We start from the raw sequence: 11,291 nt of genomic DNA, 5'->3' as shown, positions 1-11,291 counted from the left end.
ATGTGGTGATTGTCTAGGTATAAGAAGTATGTGATGGTTGGACCGACAAATGTGTGTATGTGTGGGTTGATTATGTTTGGATTTTTCATTATTTGATTTCTAATTAATTTTATAAGATCAAGTTATTCCTTATATATAATGTTTTGAATGTTGCTGGAATAATTTATTTCTTTAGATGAATGTCCATTTCGCACCGGTTAATATGTTGTTTAGTTTGAGCATAAGTATCATACCAAATGTGTATTGTGGTTAAATATAAAAACAAAGTTACTGCAACCTATATTATGTACCGGTTGTTAATTGTTTTAGATGTTTATATATGGTTAAAATACCTTTTTATCTAATTTTCGTCAAGTTTTGATAAGATCTAATTTTGGTTTTGTGTTTAAATAGGTCCCATTTTTTGTCAATTTTGTTCAATTGAGTCATTTTTTGCTAACATCGTTTAAATCATTAATGGCCATAAACAGTGACTGCTACGTGTCACTTCATGAATTTTTTGAATTTTTTGAATTTTTTTGAATTTTTTTAATTATTTTTAAATGTCCACAAGTCAATCCAACAGCGTGCTATATATCAAAGTCAATGTTCTCTATTCAATTTCGTTCCTATATTTGTTATTTTTGTTCAATTTAGTCTCAATTTTTGTTAACATGAACCAATTTGATCCCTCTCCAAATTAATATCAAATTTAATTTTTATATTAAAATTCACATTTTTTATTAAATATTTTTATATAATATATTAAAATTCACATCATTATAACTTTGATATAAAAATTAAATTTGGTCACATTTTCGATAGAGACAAAATTAGTCAATTTTAAACAAAATTGGGACTAAATTGAACAAAAATAACAAATATAGGAATATAAAACATTGATTTTGACACGTGACACGCTATTAGGTTGACACATGGACATTTAAAAAAATTAAAAATTTAAAAAAATTCAAAAAAATTCAAAAAAATCACGAAGTGACACGTGGCAGTCACTTTTCATGGCTATTAATTATTTAAATAGTGTTAATAAAAAAGGATCCAATTAAACAAAATTGACGAAAATCGGATTAGTCAATTTTAAACAAAATTGGGACTAAATTGAACAAAAATAACAAATATAGGAATATAAAACATTGATTTTGACACGCGACACGCTATTAGGTTGACACATGAACATTTAAAAAAATTAAAAATTTAAAAAAATTCAAAAAAATTCAAAAAAATCACGAAGTGACACGTGGCAGTCACTTTTCATGGCTATTAATTATTTAAATAGTGTTAATAAAAAAGGATCCAATTAAACAAAATTGACGAAAATCAGAACCTATTTGAATATAAAATCAAAATTAGGAGTTATTTGACAAAAATTGACAAAAATTGACACAAAAAGGTATTTTAACCTTTATATATTATCTTATTGAACTTACTAAAGCAAATATTCTAATTGTTAGTTCCACCTTATACAAGTATACTGGTCACTCTTAACTAACTTTAATTCCTCTGATATTAATAATTTAAGTATTCTTACTCTTAGCTTTCACAGGTATTATTTTCTCTAACATTCATGGATTACAAACAAAAGAGTTTGAAAAAAGAAAACATCTACTCTTTAATATGAAATTTTTTAAATGAAATTCACTCATTCCTTAGAAGAGATTAACTTCTGTAAGAGAAATATTTTGTTAACATACATATTTAGTCCTATTTTTTTTTTAGTTTTATCATTTCAGTCATAATATTATTTTTTAGTTTAAATAAATTTTAATTTTCGTCAATTTTTCAATTTAATTTTTTATGATTTTTTAATTTTTTAATATTTTTTATTTTTTTTAAATGTTCATATGTCAATTTAACCGTGTGTCACATGTTATAGTCAATATTTAATATTTAATTTAGTCCCTATATTCATTATTTAGTTTCAATTTTGTTTAAAATTAAGCAATTTTGTCTCTCTCAAAATTAATACCAAATTTAGTTTTTATTTAAAACTTATAATGGTATTTTTAATAAAATTCATATTTTTATTAAATATTTTGGTTTAGGGTTACAATTAGTTTAAAATTAGAACGAAAATCATAAGATGAAGAACAATTTTAGAACGAAAATCCTTAAAATTTTCGTTCTAATTTTAAACTAATAGTAACTTTAAACCAAAAATGTTTAATAAAAATGTGAATTTTAATAAAAACATCATTATAAGTTTTATATAAAAATTAAATTTGGTATCAATTTTGAGATAGACAAAATTGCTCAATTTTAAATACAAAGGAACTAAATTGAACAAAAATAACGAATATAGAGACCAAATTGAATATAAAACATAGACTCTGACACGTGACACATTGCAACATGTGGAATTCTTAAAGAAATAAAAACAATTAAAAAAGAACACGAAGTGACACATGACAGTCATTGTTCATTACAGCTAATTATTTAAACGACGTTAGCACAAAATGACCAAATTGAACAAAATTGACCAAAATTCGGACTTGATTTATCAAAAAAATAACATTAGGAATAAACTAACAAAACTAAACGAAAATAGGGAATAAATGTGTATTTTAACCAAATATTTACAATTCTAAGTTGCTTCTAAAAGTTAGAAAGACTAATTAAACTTGCAATATGATTTTATAGGATTGTGTGAGCATTTACATGTAAGTACTTATTAAATCAATATTAATGTTACTTCTTACATGAGACTAAGTGCATCCACTTTTAGGCATCTTTAAAGATGATCTTCAAATATTATGTGTGTATTTGTATCTATTATGCTTTTCATGCATTTGGTAGAGATATGTTAGATATTTTTTATGTTTCTATAAAATTTCAATAGCTTCTAAGACACTCTACTCTTGTAGCTTGAAAGATAAGTCTCTTGAGTTACTAGTATGGAAATTTACTAAAGATAGGTGTCAAGCAAGCTTCACTTAATGAGGTGGCGCCTTCATGTTATTTTGAGGGATCCTCTAAATTCTCATAGAAACATGATTGAATATCCATCTTTGCATATCAGGATCGACATTCTCACCCAACAATGCTCAAAATCGATGTTCTCTGACTTGTACTTCATTGGACAAGACATATTTTCGCCTAGCTACTCGAATATTGCAGGTTTGGGTTGTCATTTTCATCCAGCGAGCAACCAACTCGCCCAAAGAGTCAACCTGGTGCCCAATGATGGTTTTTTGGCCATCCGAAGTGATCCTTGGCAGTATAACCCTATAGGTGAGTCCTTTGTTCATGTTTGCAACGTTGGGTGACATTTTAGTGCCCTCGGCATGGGTATTTGTCTAAAAACCATTCTTCTTGTCCAATCATGCTTCCTTGAGTTCTTGTTTATTTTCCTCCACCAAAATTGCTTCCTATTGACTTATTTCACACACTCAAAATAGAGATTATAAGTGAACAAACATAAAACAACTAAAATACAAAACAATGCAAAACAAGATAAATTGGAGGATTAAATAAGTTAGGTTAAATCATTCCATTGGTCCTATTTTTGTAGGAAAATCTGAAGTAGGCCTCCTTATTATTTTTTTTGTCTCAATTAATTCCTTATTTTGAAAAATGCGTTGCAATTATGTGCCACTAACATCGTTAATTATGTGCCATGAGTCACCACATGTTTTTTTTTTGTTTTTTTCAATTTGTTATTTTTTTTATAATTTAATTTTTTAAAAAGTAAAAAATTGTCATGTGTCAAGCTAATGTTTTGTCACGTGGCAGAGGTAGTGTGATGTGGCAATGGTAGTACTACGTGTCACTATTGGATGTGAAAAGTTTCAATGTAATCCCTGTATATGTTATTTGGTCTCAATTTGGTCTCAATTTTTTTAAGACTCAATCAATTTCATCCCTATGCCAAATTTAATTTTTATATAAATTTTACTCTAATACCCTAAATGGATATTACTAGATAAAACATATATCATAAAATTTCTTTTGGAATTAAAACATTATATAAAGTTCCCAAGCGTGGAAAAATTTAAAACTTATCTCGTTGTAGTTCAATTACACGGTTCCATCTTTATTACACGTTCATAATAGAGAAAAACATCATAAAATTTATTACAAAATGCATGAAAATAAAACATAGAGAAAAATCTCCCATTGTATGCCTCGCTCAGTCACTATGCATCGGTGTTCTCACCTAGATTCACATCTGCTCCCGCGTGACAAGTCACACGATCATTGTCAAACACAAACAAAAAGGGTGAGCTAAGAAAGAAAAATAATACAATCCATACATAATAAGAATTAACCCTCACCCAATCTATCTTAGCCAATTTTAGTTTATTGACTTCTTTATAACGTTCCATCTCAATCTCATAACCTATATGAGAAAAATTCATTCACAACCTTGGTCCTTAGGGATTATCATGCTTCCACGAACCTACCCGCTCGTGGTCCAGCTCTACGGACCTCCTCGCTTGTAGTCCAACTCTACAAACATGTCGCTCGTAGTCCAACATGCGTGAACACCTGTTATGAACCTCCTCGCTCATAGCAACCTCAAGTGTGAGCACAGAACATACGAACCTCCCTGCTCGTATCCCCACACAAGAGTACAAAAGATACGAACATCGCCGTCCGCATCAATCACGCATCTCAAATCTCCGTTACGAACCTCCTCGCTCATAACTAATCCAGCATATCCCTGACCAAGCCACCAAGCTCATCCCTACAAATCCATATGCAATGGACCCTTGCTCCTACACTATCACCTAGCGATGTCTAAGCGTCACTAGGTGAAATTGTACTCCAAACCGCCTTGCGGTCTTAACATGTTGTCGGGCGCCACTCATTCCAAGGACTTCCCTGATTCACCTATCGCTTGGCGGTCCATTCCGCACCGTTAGGCGCTACACCAGTAGCGTGAATTTACTAGTTTAATTACTGCACAACAGATTTTAACCCTCTCGAATCATCATATGCACACCTTAAAAAATCCAATTGAGTATTCACTCAATTCAGTTCAAATCCTATTGCACCTCCACAAATCACATACATAAACATGAATAAACACTAGTACCTTCACAAATTTAAACTCATGGCATCACTTGAGTTTGGTTAGTAACACACATTACGCATATGAACCAAAAAGACAACAACATAAATCTAACTCTAATAGCAGTATCAACATTTTAAAGTCAACCCAATTAATAAAAGAATCTCTAACTGAAAATAATAAACCTCTCAAATTATTTTGCCGCTGCCCTAGAAAAAACCACACTACCAAAACTCCTCACAATTTTTGTTTTTTTTTTACCATTACTATAACTCATGATATTAAAGCGCTCCCACTGTTAGAAGAAAAAACTAAATTCTACTATTTCATCTAATAAAGAAAACGAACACACCGAATACCAAATAAACCCATAAAGGAGTTCATCCTCGTCAGTAAACTTTATTCACAACAACCATTTTTTCCCTAAAACTTCACGCCCAGAATTACTAACATAATATAACTAATTGGATATCCATATAATTTATCAAGCCCCAATTTACATATCACCCCTCGCATACATCAACCATGTATAAGCACATTTATTTTATTATAATTAATTTTTATATAAAATTCAACTACCAATTCGTAAATCATAGTAAAAACAAAGACTAAATCTATGAAAACCCTTTTTAGCCAAACTTAACCCATAACAAAAAAAAAACACTAAAAAAATATTTTCAGCGTAATGCTTTTGCCACTTTATAAGAATTCAACCCATGCTTTTTAACATCCATCAACTTAATATAATAATAAGAAAACAATATAACATAGTACTACATTAGACCTGTGAGTTAAAAAAAAGTAATAATATCTTATAGAATACTCATATTATATACTATACGCTAATTGATACCGACATAACAAATCAATACTAAGTCATCATGCAACATATACACGAAATCAAATATTTCCATATCCACCAATGCCAATTATTCGTAAAGTAAGGAGAGACCAAACCAATTTCCAAACCTATCAAGCTTTTATATATTTTTACATATTCTTATGATTTCCATCCATTACTAACTGTAATTTCTTTCTAATTCCAAATTATAATACAATAATTTAAAAAAAAAAGAAATTGTACCTACTAATGCAAAATCGAACTCAAAAAGCTTTAACATTTATTATATTATGATCATACCGAACCATGATTATCTTTATAATTTCAATCAAAATTTCAACTAGCAAAAAAAAACAAAACATAAACAAAATATATGTTATTTGTGCTTAACTGTCCTACCAATTTTCTTTTATTATGAGCAATATGTAATTGGAAAGGAAACCAAAAACTTAATCGCACAAATTGGAACCCGTCTCAACAAAATCCCCCACCCAACTAAGTAATTACCCAAATAGCACATCAAATCCATCATGAAATACAAGACCTTGAACCTCAATTTCAAGACGTCACGAAAATTGATTTTTCACAATTCTTCTCCATCCAATTATTTTTCAATGCCAACAAACAAAAATCCAACAAAACCATGATATAAGGTTAGCTCCCCTTACCTAGTTTCCTTGCTCCTAGTGCACTCCCAATGATCCTTTCTTGACCCCTTCAACCCTTGTTCCCACTTTAAAACCCCTTTCCGGCACTCCCTTTCTCTCCCTAAATTGCAAATTTCGTTTCTCTATGCCTTTCCTTACTGCCACACTCTATGACTCTTTGCTTCCTCACTCACTCTCTTCTCCCTCTCAATTTTCAGCCCCCCAAAATAAATTAAATTAAAAAAATATACTAAAACGAAAATTAATTAAAAGTTAAGGTTAGTGGCCATTAATTTGTGCTACTTCCCCAAAGTTGCCTCAACGTTGCCCTTTTGGTTTCTCGAAGGAGCTCTAGAGTTTCTAGATTTTTTTCCTTCTGTAGCAAAAACATTAAACATAAAAAATAACTTATGTTAACCAAGGTTCAAGCTCATACTCTGCATTCACAATATATTTGTAAAAGAAAACACAATTAAATAAACATACAAATGACAAACATAGGACTTGAACCCAAACTCTCTTAATATAACCAAGTAATTTCAACCACTTAAGTTAGTATTATTCCTTATTTAAGGCTTATCAAGAAACTCCCTTATGGTATTCTCAACCCACCATTTCTTGTACTTTATTAATTATTATTTGTATGAATTTCCTAGGTCTAACATTTACCATGGTATTTTTAATATAATTGATATTGTTAACAAAATTAAATTTATTTAAATGTATATTTTGCATTGAACTTTATTTAAATTTTGTTTTAATTATTTATATATCTATAATTTATAGATAAATGTTAGAGTTACTTTAAAAATAAAAACTTTATAAATTCAAATATAAAATTTTAAAACAATTTTATAACAATTTTAAATAAATATATTTATTTAAAATTTTACAATTCAATTTATAAAGTTGTTATTTTTAAACCAACTCTAACATTTGTCTATAAATCATTGACATATAAATATTTGAAACAATATCTAAATAAAGTTCAATTTCAAATAAAAACTTAAGCTTGTTAGAAATATCATTGTGACATTTATATAAAAGTTAAATTTTGTCTCAATTTGAATAGGGATGAAATTGATTCAGTTTTAAAAATATTGGGACCAAATTGAAACAAAATAACAAATAGAGGGACTACATTGAGACTTTTCACAACTAATAGTGACATGTGGCACAACTACTGCCACATCACACTACCTTTGTCAGGTGACACAATGTCAACTTGACACGTGACAAGCTTTTTAAAAAATATTAAAAAAATAAAAAAAGACAATAAAATTTGAAAAAAAATCATAAAAATCATGTGCTGACACGTGACACATAGTTAACTCTATTAGTGTACTACTAACAAAAAGTACTTAATTGGAACGAATTTTCTAAAATTGGGACCTAATTGAGACAAGAAAAAGAATAAGAAGACCTACTTGACATTTTCCTCCGAAAATGGGAACCAATGAAATAATTTAATCAATAAGTTAAAAGTTATGGAGAAGTTGAATTTATTCACAAAATTTAACACCAATAAAAGGTAAAAAATAACATTATCATACTTGATGAGGTGACACCTTCGTGCTACCCTGAATAATATGATGCCTCATTGCTCCTTGTAGTTTTTTTTATTATTATTATTGAAGTTTTCTCTTCTTCCATCTTCTTAGTCACGAAACTTCTTAGAAGTCTAATATGTTCTTTCATGAAGGTCCTCCATCTATGATAATTTATAAACTTCCTATAAATCAAATGTTTATGATTTACATGGATGTGAAAAAGAGTATACCTCTATATGAAAAAATAGATACTCTCAAAAGTATATAACATTTTTCCCTTTAAAAAAGTGCTCAAGTAATACTCAAGTTAAATTAAAAAGTCAAATCAAGTTTCTTAACAAGTTACCTTAATTATAAAACAACAACTTCCTCGTTCAAAATTTTAATACATTATCATATTTGTAAATATACTTATTTGTAAAGTTATGCTTCTACACAATTTATCCATTTAAGTTAATTTTTCAAAAATCTACCCCATATCAATAAATTTCATGTTAAATAGTCAAAGAATATTTAATACATAACTTAACTTATGTATTTGAAGTAAGTTTTACATAAATGATGTTCAATAGATTAATAATTACGGATCAAGTATTTAACTATAACTAATAGTCAAAATACAAAACTTTTTGAATTGGAAATTGGATTGGTGACCTTAATTCTTATATTTCAATTGTTAAGCTTTTACACTTAGTCAACAATTATACTTAATATTTAATTGTAAGTTACTTTTCTTGACTTCCGTTACAAAATAATTAATGCATATTGCATTATATAATTTATAAAAAAAATATTATAACAAAATAATTTAGATGTATGAATTTTCTGTAAAAAATAAATAAAGTGAACATGTATATTATAGCAAAATATTTTTTCTTGAAAAAATATGTGTAAGGATTGGTATAATTGTTTCTGTGATTGCATTGGAAAGAAGCAAATGTACAATAAATAGAGATTACAGAAATTCTAGAACCTATAATTACGGTCTGCAAACCAGGAACAACCAAAATATCTAGAAGATGTAGGGTAGAGTTCAAGCGACGAGAACCAATATGACAGATAGGCAGAACATTACCATTTCCAATAAGAACTTTCTGATTACCAGAATATGGTTCCATGCCATCCATCGTTGAAGAACTTGGCGTCATGTGAGCGGAAGCACCGATATCCAAGTATCAATATGAGTTGTGAGGAGAATTGGACCAACAACGTACGAGATTGCTTTGTCATCTCATTTAGCAAATCTGCACAATGTCTTCCATGTGTTACAGTTACGGAAGTACATTGCACATCTTACTCATGTGCTGGAGGAGGACGATGTAAAGGTGTGCGAAGATCTGACTATTGGAGTTGGACCAGTGAAAATTCTGGATTCTCAAGTTAAACAACCTAGAGGGAAGGAGACCCGAACGGTGAAAGTCCTTTGGGATGAGGTCACTCAGGAGATGACGTGGGAGATGGAAGATCTCATGAAGAAGTCGTATCCTCACCTATTCCCTGGTAAGTCTAATTTTCGAGGACGAAAATTTTATAAAGTGGAGGAATGTAACACCCGCTAAATTTAATTAATTAAATAAATAAATAATTAATAAATACGGATAGTAGGAACCTCCTTTATGACATTAATTATTGATTGATATTATGTGAAAAAAGTACTAGCTCAAATGGGTGAGAGTACTTGATTGTGTGAGAGAACTTGTCATTTATGTTTATTTAATTGATTAATATTTTAATGATGTGTTTGATCATGTTGAGTGATAATATAATCTTAGAATTTTAAAAATTATAACAAAACATGAATTGGTTAAATGGTTGTGCATTGATTTGACATTGGCATAGTTATGGGTTTAAATCTTGGTAAGAACTAAATTTTACTTTCTTTTTGCCAAAATTTTTGTGGCATGAATGTGAAAGGGCAAAGGAATCCTAGCTGGCCAAGGAGCAGCCAAGGGGCTGAAAAACATTCCATAATGATCCATTGAATGACAATTACCACCAACATTAAACCCATTTTCGTTTTGGGACATTAACCTACCATTAAGACACCATTAAAAGACCAATTAAGAGAGACTAGAAGGGTTTTGAGTCTGGGAGGAGGTATTGTAAGGTGCACGAATTCAAAGAAAAATAGTGATTAGTGAGTGGAATAGAGGAGCTGGACCATGGGAGAGCTAAGAGAAATCATTGGTGATCAAAGAAGGAACTCTAGCATTGTCTTTTAAGTAAGGATTTCTAGGTTAGGGGAACTGGAACCATCTATCTTAATTCATAAATTGATTAATTGTATGACATGTATGAATTATTCGATGTATATATTCTATCAATTTGGAAATTTTCGTGTTTCTGGAAAATTTCCAGAAACCGCCTAGGGGGCTATTAGTAACCGCCAGGCGATTCATGCATATGGAGTGGTTTCTGGGTTCCTGTAGAGGAATAGTCTGGCGGCATAACCCTGACCGCTAGGCGACACATGCCTGTCACCCAGTTTTTCTAGGTTTTGAATGAAACGCATTTGAAATGTCATGAAACGCATTTGAAATGACACATTTTTGCTTCAGTATTAGCTAAGAAACTATCATGAAACACATTTGAAATGTCAAATAAACTTAACAAAATCTTATTAAAAGAACTAAATCCACGTAATTTTAAAGTTGAGGGACTAAATTAGGTCAAAGTTTTGAAAAAAGACTAATTCCAATCATTAAAAATTGAGGGACCAAAAACATACTTGACCCTACTTAATATATATATATATATATATATATATATATTACATGATTGTTATTATCGTTATTACTATATCCCATTGCAACCTTTTAATATTTAATTAATATCCTACTTTTATAATTTCAAGAATAATATATTCATAATTAACCTTGTGCCTTATCTAATACATATTAGTATTTTATTAAAATTAAAGTACAATTTAAAATGAGAAAAGTATAATATAACATTAAAATTTCTAAAAGGAAGATACAAAAGACTTTCAGTTATAATTTTATTTAATGAAACATGTAAGAATACAATAAAAATTTAAATTATTTATTTTCTACATACACTAAAATTATGTGTTTTTCAAGAAGAGAAGAGTAAAATTCAATCGTAAATATTTACAAACACAAAGCAAGTGTGCACAAATATGCCTCGAATGTCAACTCATGTGGGATCACACGTGTGAGGCACTGGGTCCTAATCCAGGGGCAGGTGTCCCGAAAACGACGTCCTTGAAAACAAACAGCGAA

The sequence above is a fragment of the Vigna unguiculata genome, chromosome 2 (assembly GCF_004118075.2).
Source record: "Vigna unguiculata cultivar IT97K-499-35 chromosome 2, ASM411807v1, whole genome shotgun sequence".
Taxonomy (NCBI): domain Eukaryota; kingdom Viridiplantae; phylum Streptophyta; class Magnoliopsida; order Fabales; family Fabaceae; genus Vigna; species Vigna unguiculata.
The sequence above is the reverse complement of the archived record's forward strand: the minus strand, read 5'-3'. Positions refer to the sequence as shown.